The following is a 13,531-nucleotide window of genomic DNA, read 5'->3' on the forward strand; positions in this document are numbered from 1 at the left end:
ATAGTGTGGCTGCACCCTAATAGAACAGCCACGGCAGACTCTTGTTTACGTCATCAGCAGGGTTCGGAAAACTACATGTTACTTTGAAAAACTACATAAACTACATTACATGTAGTTAATGTAGTTTATGTAGAGGGTGTAGCTTATGTAACCTATGTATGTAACTTTCAAATATCAAAGGTTTGAGGTGAGGTTATAATAAGTTGAAGCTTTAAAAACACATAATGTATTTAAGAAAACAGAATAAATATGGCTTTAAATATAATATTTATATCATGTTATCTCTATTACACCTCATACAAAGGAAAATTATTTATAATATCAATACATAGTTTATTAACGTAGTTTTCATGTAGTTAATGAACGGGAAAAGACCTAGTTTTTGAAGAAAAACTACACGTAGATAATCAGGTAAATTACGTCTTAATTAACTACTTCCGAACCCTGGTCATCAGCTGTTCATCATTACATATTCGGTCAGATTTTGTATTCACTTTTGCCGGTTGATTTTCAGCATTATTTATTATTGCAGTGCAAAAAACTAATTACTGTGGTGCTTAAATAACATAAACTACTACCAGATATACATATGGTCACTCTCTGTTCCTCCGAAAAAAAAAATCAAAAAAATTACACGTTTTGTAAGCGATTTAACACTTTTAGGCCCATAAGTTTTTTATTTATCATGATATTTGTGTGTGTTTTTAAGACTCAGCTTAAGTGGAGTGTGTTTTTGGTGCTAGATTGAAATAATTTAACTAGTCCATGAAATAAAGATATGTTGTTAAAGATCATGGAAAGAATTATCATTTTGAATTCAAAATTAAAAAAAAATTTTGTTAAGACAAGAATGGTAAAATTTTAAAAGAAGAACGTGTTTTTGTTTTTGATATTATATGTAAAGCATAACATATTTTTTGAGTAATAACTTCTAATGAATAGTTGATTATTTATAATACCAATATCACATATTTAAGTGATCTTCCTGTGATAAGTCTGAATACAATATTAATAAAATAACAATAAAATTGGTATAATTGCAATACTAAATCTTTAGGATAAAGGTTGATAAGGATGTTTGGTACTAAAAATAATAAAAAAATTATATTTCTTTGTTTTAATTTGAATGCAAATAATAATATGAACTTGTGTACCTATTCATTATTTGTATATTGTAATACATTTTCTGAATTTTTATGGTTCATAGTTTATTTGCCAATCTATTTATTACTATAAATAAGTATCTATATTGTATTATTAACTGTATATGTATTTATGTATATTTCATGTAAACTATAATACATTATTTTTAAAATATAAACAAAAACTTTGAGCAATAATTATGTTTTCCATCTTTGTTTTCCATGTATTCTACAACATATTTATTAATCCCTAATATCTAACTAGCGTGACGTCAAAAATCTCAGTGGCTGTTCTATTAAAGAGAGCAGTGGCTGACCTCCATTAAAACTAGTGACACCTAGTGATGTATCGGACGCGAACGAACTGGTTCAAAAGAACTAATAATGAGAATGTACTTTTTTATGCAAACTTTGGTTTTGTGTATGGAGCGTAAAGGTCCTATACGGGAAAACCTTTAAGAAAAACCTCTACCTCCCATAGTTTTGTGTTAAAAAAAATGTGCTGTCTAATCTCGAACGTCACAGAGAGCGTCTATTTACTACTTGCTCATAGGTACTACGCATGTGCAGCAGATTTGTTAAACTACACGTAGTAATTAATAAACTACATTTACTACATGCCAGAACTAGTTTTTTGGTTATTTTTGGTAAAGGTGTGGATCCGGTGGCTGACCTTGAAGCCCATATTTGCTGCATTTGATCATCGATACTACGCAAGCGCACATCGTCGATGTTGCCAAATTGCAGTTTATTTTCGAATTATTTGCAGTTGAAATTTTTTTTTGAGTGTTAATCAATAATAATACAAATTCTATAATTAATTTTATAATTTCAGATTTATCTTGAAATCCAAAATTAAGGAATGATATATAAAATTGTAATAATAATAACATTTATTTATATATTTACATCAGAATTAAAAATTATCATTTACGGATTTTTTCATAATGGTTTTAAACTTATTAGAATTATTTTATTTCTTTCAAGTTATTTAATTTTTAGTTATTTACAGGCAACAATAGTTTTGATTATATGTATTGATGTATTGAAGTACTACCATGACGAGTCTTATAGAACAGTACACGTCAATGGGAGATAGAGGTAACATTTTACCTATAATGTTACTAATATAATATATTTTGATTATAATGTTTGTATCATAATTTCTTAAAAATATCAAGTTAGTGGATTAATAGCAATTTTAGACATATATTTTATCGAAGAGTGTGGTGATCTGGTGATAAGATGGAATTCTGGAAATAAGCTTTATGTTTTATTTTTTTCTCTTTAGAAGGGAGATGGTTTGTATCGTAGACAGTGGCGTAGCAACCGCTGTATCAGCTGTATCAATGATACAGGGCCCACTAACCTGAAGGGCCCACCGAGCAGTAAAAAAAAATCAAAATATCATGTTAGCATCAACATTTTTCGTAATTATGCAAACTTTGGTCATACTTTAATAAAACCCCGTATCAACTACAGCCAGAGCACGCGGCCATCACGCATTTGCCTGTCCCCGTATACATCAAACGGTTGCCAAAAATAAAAAAATAAAGTTGTTATATACCTAATAATTATTTTTACCCTTCTTGATTTTAGTTTCATAATATTTTCTTGTTTTTATTTTTATGTTTGTTTGTTGTTGGTTTTTGGAACGAATATTTATTTTATTTCTGTAGTTATAATTTTACCAAAGACCATACGTTCTTTGTTTTGATATTTATGTTTATTGTTGGAAATATTGTTTATTTTATTCCTGTAAGTAAAAGTTATTAATAAATAATAAGCTATTCTGATCAGACGGTAAGTTTTTTATTTTATTTACCCCCCCCCCCCCTGGTTCTGTCTCAGGGGCCCCCGGCGAAATTCGTGATATAGGGCCCTTTCAATGCTAGCTACGCCACTGATCGTAGAATACATTACAGTATTTAATATCGTGTACTTTGATATTCTTTTCTTAATTTACTGTAATTTCTTGTTTCCTATAATGCCAAATCTTGACAATATGGCGAAGGTTAATGAGTTTTGATCTTATTAGTTTTATACCTGTGTTTATACAAGACTGGATTAAGACTTAGTTAGTTTGTGACTTAGATTAAGATCTTTCTTATAATATTTGTTATATCTTAATCTTAATACTATATTATGCTTTGTCTGGAAAATAAATGTTAAAATATATTAATTTTGCCTATCCTATTCCATCCTTCCATTAGGAAAAATATGGTTTGTAAAGCATATATGCTAAGAAAATCACATAAATTAGGTGTAAGAATAGAGAAATCTTAAGGTAGCAGAAAAATTAATGCAATATATGTATAAGCAGAATTAAACAAGGTAACTGTTAATATGTTGCTGAAGCTGATTCTACAATTTTAATTACGGAGATTAAAAGGCCTTTTAAGGCCTCCGTAGTTTTGATGGAATGTTAAAAAAATCTATTATCAACATGACATGGAGCTACAGCATTTAAAAATGTAAAAAAAAGAAAAAACTTGGACACATCCCTTTTAATTTCCCGAATTTTTAATAAAGCCCTTTTTAAACGTAGCATAATAATCTATAGCAATTAGATTAATTATAGGAATCTAGAGTTTTATTTCTATTTAATTTTATTGACTATAACAATACATAATACAAAAGCGTTCACGTGTTGTGCGAAATATTAAAATAATAATATAAATAATATACCGCGTACTATGATTGAAAAAAAATAGTGTCAGCGATGACTATGTAATGAAGATCGCTATCATTTTATATGGGAAATGTCCTCAATCGTCATTTCTCAGCCAACTGAACACCGTTTTTTCGATCGTACGGTATATATTGATAAAAAAAAACACTGAAAAGCACATATTTGTTTTCAACTGAAAATAATTCCAAAATAACTTGCAATCTGCCAACATCGAAGATGTGCGCATGCGTAGTGTCTGTGACTATATGGAGCAAAAACTCGTTTCAAGGTCATCCACCGGATCCACACCATTGCCACATTTTTATATATAGGATTGTTTTTTTTTATCGTAATAACAATAATGTAGTTTATTAAAGTAGTTTTGATGTAGTTAATGAACAAGAAAAGACATAGTTTTTGCAGAAAAACTACACGTTGTTAATCAGATAAATTACATCTTAATTAACTACTTCCGAACCGATTGCCAGTTGCGATCTATTTAAATTTTATCTAGTTACTCTGCTAGTTCTGTGATTTTATCAAACTTTGTTTTCCGAAGTCTATGGTCCAGACCACACAGAAAGCGAGTAATGGCCGGGACACACACGCCACGCGACGCCACGCTATCCCACGTGAGCCCACGTGTTGCGACGTGGGAAAGAGAGTACAGGGTGTCACATTTTGGTTGAAATCATACGGTATCGATCTCCGTTATTAGTAAAGATAGGAGGATGCAGTTTGCACAAACTTGTCCCAGTTTTTTGTCAAACGGAAGATGCTGCCAAACAAAATTTTCATAGCCCTTTTCGTTTCTGAGCTACACGGTCTTTTCCAAAATTTTGCAATTTGGGACAGCCCCCGTATCTCCGTTATTTTGGATGATATGGAGAAGATGAAAACTGATTCTTGTGGAACTTTTTACGTAGAATACAGTGACGTAGTCTGTTTTTCTAAGCTCGCATTATTAAAACATTTTCCAGGTGTTCGACATTATGTTAGTTGCCATGATATACTTAATTAATATTTCAAAAATCGCCAAAATCAGAAATCGGGAACGGACAAATCCGGGAATAAGGGAGGCCATCATATGGATCCAGTGGTTCCAATACATTGATTTGAGAAATAATAATTTAACAAAATTCTAATATTTTCATTGTAAGTTAAGTTGTGAGGGGAAGCCCCATCTTGCTGAAAGTATATTTCACATAAATTAGCTAAAGAAATATTTAAAAGTCCCGATACGATAGTTAATTTGTGACGATAGCTTCCAAGTTTTGGGAACAGCGGTAGAGATTTAAGTTTCCCTAATATATAAAGAATTTAGTAGTGGCTCTAAAATAAAACAAGAGACAGACAACAGTATACTTTTAATAATTCTTTAGTTTCTTTTATTATCAATCATGGCCTACTAATAAATTTGATCTTTTAATATATTTTTTTAAATATTGCACTAAATAGTGAAAATAAATATAGAGTGATATATATTTTTGAGAACCTTATGGCAAGCCAGATCATATAATTTATAAATATATAGGGTATTCCGTTTAAGAAAGCATAACTTTAGTTCATATCTTTAAAAATATTCTTTTCGTAGAATAACAGACTACGCCACTGTATTCTACGTAAAAAGTTCTACAATAAACAGTTTTCACCTTCTTAAAACCTTTAACAATTAACAGAGATACAGGGAGTGTCCCAAATTGCAAAATTTTTAAAAAGGCCCTGTAGCTCAGAAACGAAGAGGGCTATGAAAATTTTGTTTACGGCATCTTTCGTTTGACAAAAAAGTGGTACAGGTTTGTGCAAACCGTACCCTTCTTTCTTCACGAATAACGGAGATACCGTATGATTTCAACTAAAATGGGACACCCTGTACACATGAGAACTAGGAAAGACGAATCGTCCATCACACGTGTGGTAGCGTGGGATGGCGTGACGTGTTAAATGTGGGCGTGGCGTGTGGCCTAATGGGGCCCCGGCTTAAAGCGTTTAAGTTTTTAGCGTGTAAAGCGTTTTCTTGCAACTAGAAACAAAATATCGAGTGTATACAATCGAACAAAAGCGCAAAACACGTTTGGTCGGGCCACTCCTATACAGGGTTGTTCACCACATACGACACGGAGTATTGTGGCTAAACGATGATATTTTTACAAATTCTAAGTTTGGGGTTCGTTGAAGGACTATTAGAGCTACAATTTAAAAATATTTTTACAAGATACAGAGTGTCCCAAATAAATAAAAAATATCAAAGTTGTATTTTTTTAAATGGGACACCCTGTATATTATTACATTTTTAGTTTCTACGATTAAAATAAAGGTAAATTTGATTAAGGTTTATTATACTTAAACCTTACCGTTTTTGAAATATTTTCAATTTTGTGAAATTGCAGTAAAAATTTTAAAGCTTCATTTCTCCAAGGGTATCAATGTTTTTAATACTAAATATTTAATGAAGTTTATTTATTGATCAGTTATTGTGTTGCAATAATAAAAATAATACTACCTTATACAGAGTGTCTAAAATTTATTTTAAATAATTATTAGCTTCAAACGGCAATAACTTCTTTAATTTAAATGGAATGCCCTATATATTTTAGGAGAATCAGATGCACAATTAAATTGTCTATCAAATTCTATTATACCATTTTTTACCTATCCCTTCAAGTTTTCGTAGAGAATGCATTTTCTTTTAATTTAGACCTCACTTATCAATATATCCATGGAATATTGACATTTTAGATTGTTTTTAAAGCAATAAATGTACAAAATGTACAGACTAGTAATATTATCGTTTTTAGCAAAACGATAATATTACTAGCCCATTTGTATACAAAAAGAAAACTATTTAAATCTTTATAAAAGAGTATACCATTAATTAAATATAACACCATTATTTCCGCCCATATACTACCCGTAATTACATACTTAATTGTGTTCGTTAATAAATTGTTATAAATAAATGTGGATTTGAGTCAGAAATCAATATAATAATAAGTTATCAAATTAAAGTCTCTGTTATAAATAAGCATTTATTAAAAAATGAAATATCATTTTTAAGGTGTTACTTTTTATCACACTGTCTAATGCCCATACAAATTTCAGTTTTTTAGTATTTGGAGCAATTATTATTAATCAACGCAGTCAGTTAATGTAGTTTGAATACTGGAATCATATTAATTGGTCCTCTTTAACAAATATTTAAACAGTTTTTTTTTATTTTTTAATGAAATAAACGAATTATATCGACAATATTAGTATCTGTACTCTTTAAAAATTTGGTACATCTTTAAAAATAATCTAAAATGTCAATAGTCCATGGGTATATTGATAAATAAGTTCTAAATTACAAGAAAATGCATTTTCTACGGAAACTTAAAGAGATAGGTTAAAAATGGTATAATATAATTTGATAGACAATTAAATTGTGCATCTGATTCTCGTAAAATATAGAGCGTGTTCTATTTAAATTAAACAAGTTATTGCCGTTTGAAGCTAATAATTATTTAAAATAAATTTTTAAACAATCTGTATAAGGTAGTATTATTTTTATTATTGCAACACAATAACTGATCAGTAAATAAACTTCAGTAAATATTTAGTATTAAAAACTTTCATACCCTTGGAGAAATGAAGCCTTAAAATTTTTACTGCAATTTCACAAAATTGAAAATATTTCAAAAACGGTAAGGTTTAAGTATAATAAACCTTTATCAAATTTATCTTTATTTTAATTGTAGAAACTAAAAATGTAATAATATACAGGGTGTTCCATTTAAAAAAATACAACTTTGATATTTTTTACTTATTTGGGACACTCTGTATCTTGTAAAATTATTTTTAAATTGTACGTCTAATAGTCCTTCATCGAACCCAAAACTTACAATTTGTAAAAATCTCATCGTTTAGCTACAATACTCCGTGTCGTATGTGGTGAACAACCCTGTATACTATTCGTGTTATTTTGTTTCTAGTCGCAAAACACGCATTAAATCAGGGCTGGGCCACCTGGAGCGACTAAACTGGCAACTAAAATATTTAGAAATAGCAACGAAAATAAACAAAAGACAATAACCATATCAGTAATCGATAATTATTAGATATCAACTTCTACATCAAAATTTTAGCAGTTACCACACCATATAGAGAACAATATCAGAATAAACATGAACAACATTACTATATCCATTACACCTATTCTCTATTCTATTATCGTTTCGTCAAATTGCTGTTTAAAAATTTTAAGGGGAATGTTATGAATTAGATTTGGTTTCCTCTATTCTATAAGATTTTTATCTGAGATTTGCAAAGGAAATTTATCGATGGAACATTGATAAAACGTCTATACCTCTGTGGCAGATTCATCTCTTCAAAAAAAATATTTTTTTTTGGAAAGACTGCTGCGTTAATCCAACGGAGACTAATTATCAGCAGTGGTTTACTAATAAACAAATTTGCCTAACGGACAAAATAAAACTTAACGTTTCGGAAAGTATATCTCTTTCCGTCGTCGGAATTAAAAAAAACACAAAGAAAAAAGAAAAAACTATTTAAAATATCTAAATATACCTACAGGGTGGCGTACCTCATTCGCCTCGGTTAATTATACGAAAACGGAAAGATGTAGAAACAAAATATTTTATGGCTATATGTGGGGAGGTAATATGCACAATTTAACATTATTTTGAAATATACAGGGTGTTTCAGAACTAAGGTCCATACCAAAGTTATATTTTTTCTTATGTAACACTCTGTATTTTATTTCGTTTTTGGATTCTTGAGCCCAAAAAAAGGATTTATTATAAGGCTTAAATACGTTTAAAATCTTTGGTTTTTGAGATATTTAAATATATTTAAATATGCATGCTACAATAGATTATATACAATATAATAGATTATAAACACCCTGTACAGGGTGGTCAAAATTGGTCTGTTTTAATATAGAAAACCTATTTCCTGACTAGATAGAGTAAAACCGACATAGATGTCATGGGCTCGATTTGTGAGGCACGTTTAATGGCGTAAACCGCCTGTTGATATTTTCACTGCCAACTGAGATACAGGGTTTTTATGATTTTTTTACCATTTTGAAAATTGCCCATAACTTTTGTATTTCGCGGAATAATAAAATTCCTTAAAAACGTTCTTAAAGCGCTTTTTTAAGCACAATCCAGTGGCGTTTTCAGTTTTTTTCTATGCTTCCTCTTTTTGTCAGAAATAATAAAAATATAATTTTTTAAATGATCTATGAACTTAAAAAATTGCTGGCGTTTAACCCTTTTCAACGATATAAAGTTATGTGTATTTATTTCTAAAAATGAGAGAAATATTAGATTTTTTATCTTTTTATCGAAGCAGGCCTTGATTTTGTGTTGACCTAGTTGCCTATGTAATGGAATATTTTAGAGCAGACAACAAACCTAGCTTGTTAAAAGTGTATCATGTGTTTCCGCCCTTAAATTGGTTTTTTTCAGAAGATCGTAAAAACTGTTTAGAATGAAGGACCCGTTTCTCTGGGAAAAACTAATAATAAATAATATATAAATAATTTTTCTGTTGGGTGTAAAATCCCACGTCCATAAATTAATATAATACTTGCTTTGAAACAGCTAGAAACGACTAGCATCAGTCATTAAGGCTGTAAAACCCTAAATTTTAACTTCGAGATTATATAAGCAAAACCCCTAGAAAGCAATAAAACTCCTAAGACGACACTCTTTTCACGATAGACCTCCCAAGGGCCAATACAAACAGATTTTGGATAAAAACAAGTATAATTGTTAATTTAAATATTAAAGTAAAGTTCACGTAATGATATTCTGAAAGTTAAGGACTGTCCTCCTTTTTTATCCAAAATATCCAAAAGTATGTGAAATAAATAAACTTATAAGATAAAACAGCGGAATCTAATGATATCAAATTATAAATGTGATTTGTTTGGTTTTTTAAGGACAGACCTTAAAATATACTTTAGTTAGGGTTAGATTTAATCATGTGTAATTGTGTTTACGGTAATTATAATATTTACACGGATATATTAGTAATAATTTGGAACATAACGTAGAAATGGTCATAGTAGTTGAGGTTTTCTCAGACCAATCAGACGGTTCCTGAAAAGCGAATCCGAACAGGATTTGAGAATGGTTCGGCTTTTGGTGGTTCCCTATTCTTTTTACCCGCCCATTTTAAAGATTTCGAGATTTAGGAATATGACTATATAAACTGACTTTTAAATTAGACGGTCGAATTTACTCCGTGTAGATCTTATATTATCCAGTGGTTTCTTTTTAATAATTTTAGTAAGTTTTCTATTTAAAGATCTTCTTAAATATTCAATTCTCAAGTTAGGAAATTTTAAACATTTCATGTATAAAGATTTTTAATTTGTTGTTTTAGATTTTCTTTAATATTTTTTATTAACGATTTAAGACTTTCTGTTTGTTCTAAAGGCGTTAGTAAAAGTTAGATGTCATCACACAAATGATTATTTTGCAATTGTTCTTTTTATTAAATTCTAATTTAAATCCAATTGTTCAGTTAATATTTTTTTTGACATATTAATTTTCTGGCAATGAAAATTCTAAGAGAGATTTGAATTGTATGCTAATTTTAGATAATTTAGATTAGACTAATAAGAAGAATATTTTGTATTTTTAACTTTATCACTTCTGAATTTTAATATTATTTATTAGTTATTTTTGATTAAATTTCGTTCCTTTTTTTTATTTCATTAATTATAAATGTCTTATTAAATCTTTTTCTTTATTTTCATTTATTTATTTTTTTATATTAAATATAGTTAGGTGTTGTGAAAAATCGGCATTTTATTTTTTTACTCTCACCTTTTCACTAAAATATTAAACTATCTAACAGAACACTGTGATAACCGGTCGAGTGGTTTAATGTAAAGAATGAATCCAAGACCGAAGTGGAAGATCTACAAGGAGATCAATGAAGTCTTCGACAGGTTCTTGTTGTTGATGAAATGCTGACGGATGTTGACGTAATAAGGTAAGTGGTAGTAGAATTGTATATTAACTGAATTTAGAAAGAACTCTTACCATAAAAGTGCTTAAACCTTAATTTCTATTTTTAACTGGATATATTTTGTTTTTTTATATGTAAACGATAATCTATATTTACGCTCTGAAAAGTCGGTGTTCTCATTATCCAAGTTCTGCCTACCGCTCAGTAAATTATTTTAATTATAATTATATAAAGGCCACACTACCATGTTAACGGACAAATCTTGAAAGTTTTGTCACACCTAATTACTTTTTATTACAGTTTAATATTTTATATTACTATTTATCTGCATAATTAAAGACTTTTGAAAAGGTAAATCAACATGCTATATTAGTATTACAAATTAAAATTCAAATGCCACAACTGAACTATTAAATGGAGAATTTGGAGAGATTTGGATTGGAACTGGACCCCATATCTTAGCCTGCTAGGTTCTGTAATTTAACTCCTTTCGACATTTTTATGGGGGAAATTAAAATACCTTATATATAAGGGAAGAACCATTGGGAGAAGAGAAGGAATTGCAGAAGGCTACTAGGCAAGCTTTTGGACTTATATCACCAGGTCACCTAATAAATCGTTGTAACTCGCTGTTTGATCGTTGTGTGCGCAAAAGATGTTTATTGTGTATTCAACAAGGAGGTGCTCAGTTTGAACATCTTTGATTATTTTTTTAGAAAACTATAGGTATTCGTCACTCAAAAACACGTTTTTTAGTTTTATTCTTTGTTCATTGTATCGATTTTAATTGTAATTACTAATATAGAATTTTAATTTACCTTTTCAAAAGTCTTTAATTATGCAGATAAATAATAATATAGAATATTAAATTGTGATAAAAAATAATTAGGCAAATAGGGCAACACAAAATCAAGGCCCGATTTGATATAACGATATAAAACCTAATATTTCTCTCATTCTTAGAAATAGATACCATAACTTTATATCTTTGAAAAGGGTTAAACGCCAGCAATTTTTTAAGTTCATAGCCAACTATGATTTCCATTTAAAAAATTATATTTTTTTATTATTTCTGACACAAAGAGCAAGCATAGAAAAAACTGGCTACACCACTGGATTGTGCTTAAAAAAAGTGCCTTAAGAACGTTTTTACAGAATTTTATTATTCCGCGAAATAAAAAAGTTATGGGCAATTTTCAATATGGTAAAAAATTCAGAAAGACCCCGTATCTCTGTTGGCAGTGAAAATATCAGCAGGCGGTTTACGCCATTAAACGTGTCTCAGAAATGGAGCCCATGACATCTATGTCGGTTTTGCTCTATCTAGTCGGAAAATAGGTTATCTCTGTTAAAATAGACCAATTTCGACCACCATGTACAAGGTGGGTCAAATTCGACGCTTTTAAATGGAAACACCCTTTTCTATAGGAGATAGACGAAAACTAATATCGGTGTCTGGAGCTCAATTTTCATCAAAAACATAATAGTGAAAACCGCACATCAATATCTGTTACCGTTTCGGAGTTACGGGGTGTTTTTCAAAAATGTGCATTTTTAACAAATAGCTGTATCTTTTTTGCTATGAAAAATTTTGTATTTTTATGAAAACATTTCCAAAGCACCTTTTTACGTAGAATTTAATAGTTTAATTAATTTAAGAGTTATCAACAGAAAAATTGATTTTTTATTTGGAACACCCTCTATATTTTTAATTAACTGAAAAGAATTTAAAATTACCTTTCCAAAAATATAGCACACTTGATATTTTGTTATAATCCCCTTCGAAATACAGAATTTTTAAAGTTCGCCACTTTTAACTAGTAGGCTTTGGACCCCTTATTGATGATATGCCCTTAATGGAACTCGAAAACATATTTTTCCAGCAAGACGATGCACTGCCTCTGAACGCCTGAACGCTGAAGTTATCAGCAAATTTTTGCAGCCAATTTCAAAGAATAATTGAATAGATAACCAAGATCCCAGCCGTCGAGGCCGCCTTGGACTGCCCATGGATCTTATCCTATGGATATATTTGCGGAAGAATAAAGGTTCCTTATTCTTCCGTATAATTTAGACAAGAATTAGAAATACTTAGCAGTTATGAGAGAGTATCTTTCACCCCCACTGAGTTAATGAATTCCGCGAGAAATGTTCAAAAACTGCCCCGTCTGTCCATAACAGAAGACGGTCGATATGTCGAATACCTGTAGCAAAATCTCATGTCTTGGTTTGCTATTTATTTTTATTGTTATTAGATATAGTTTAAATGTGTTGATGTTGGTTAAATATATTTTAAATTGTTATAAAATTCTGCATCTCTCATAGCAAATATTATTTTCGTTTTAATTGATGCTCACAGCTTGATTTTTTTGCATTACAGCCGGTGCCGTTCAAAGCCTACTTATTTAAAGCGGCGAATTTTTATATACTCTATATCTCGAAGAGGAATCGAGCAAAATATCAAGTGTGTTATATTTTTGGAAAGGTAATTTTAAAGTATTTTCAATAAATTAAAAATATACAGGGTGTCCCATATAAAAAATCAAATTTTCTGTTGATAATTCTTAAATTATTAATTTAAAAAAAAATTATACTAAAACCATTAAATTCTACGGAAAAAGGTGCTTTGGAAATGTTTTCATAAAAATACAAAATTTTTCATAGTAAAAAAGTTACAGCGATTTGTTAAAAATGCATATATTTGAAAAACACCCCGTAACTCCGAAACAGTAAC

Source organism: Sitophilus oryzae, unplaced genomic scaffold (assembly GCF_002938485.1).
Source record: "Sitophilus oryzae breed Bouriz unplaced genomic scaffold, Soryzae_2.0 scaffold_41_pilon_pilon, whole genome shotgun sequence".
NCBI classification, from domain to species: domain Eukaryota; kingdom Metazoa; phylum Arthropoda; class Insecta; order Coleoptera; family Curculionidae; genus Sitophilus; species Sitophilus oryzae.